Below are 280 nucleotides of genomic sequence, written 5' to 3'. Positions count from 1 at the left end.
CACCTCAAGCAAAACATACTACTGAGTTTACATTGCCAAAAGACCGTATTTAAGCTTTCGTTATACCCACCCTCTGCATGATTGGCTAAATTCCTTCCAGAGAGGAGTTTATTCTCAATCGTAATTTCTTCCCTTTCTAGCTCGATTTCTCCTCCTTGCATGACGACTCCCTTTCCATCCAACAGTATTTTCGCCCGAAATTCAAGGCTATTTGTGCATGACGGTTCTTAAAACGCCGTCGGAATTACACTACAGTTTTAGACGTAGTTGTTGCATGGCA

The sequence above is a fragment of the Penaeus monodon genome, chromosome 19 (genome assembly GCF_015228065.2).
Source record: "Penaeus monodon isolate SGIC_2016 chromosome 19, NSTDA_Pmon_1, whole genome shotgun sequence".
Lineage (NCBI taxonomy): Eukaryota > Metazoa > Arthropoda > Malacostraca > Decapoda > Penaeidae > Penaeus > Penaeus monodon.
Note: the sequence above shows the minus strand (reverse complement) of the source record.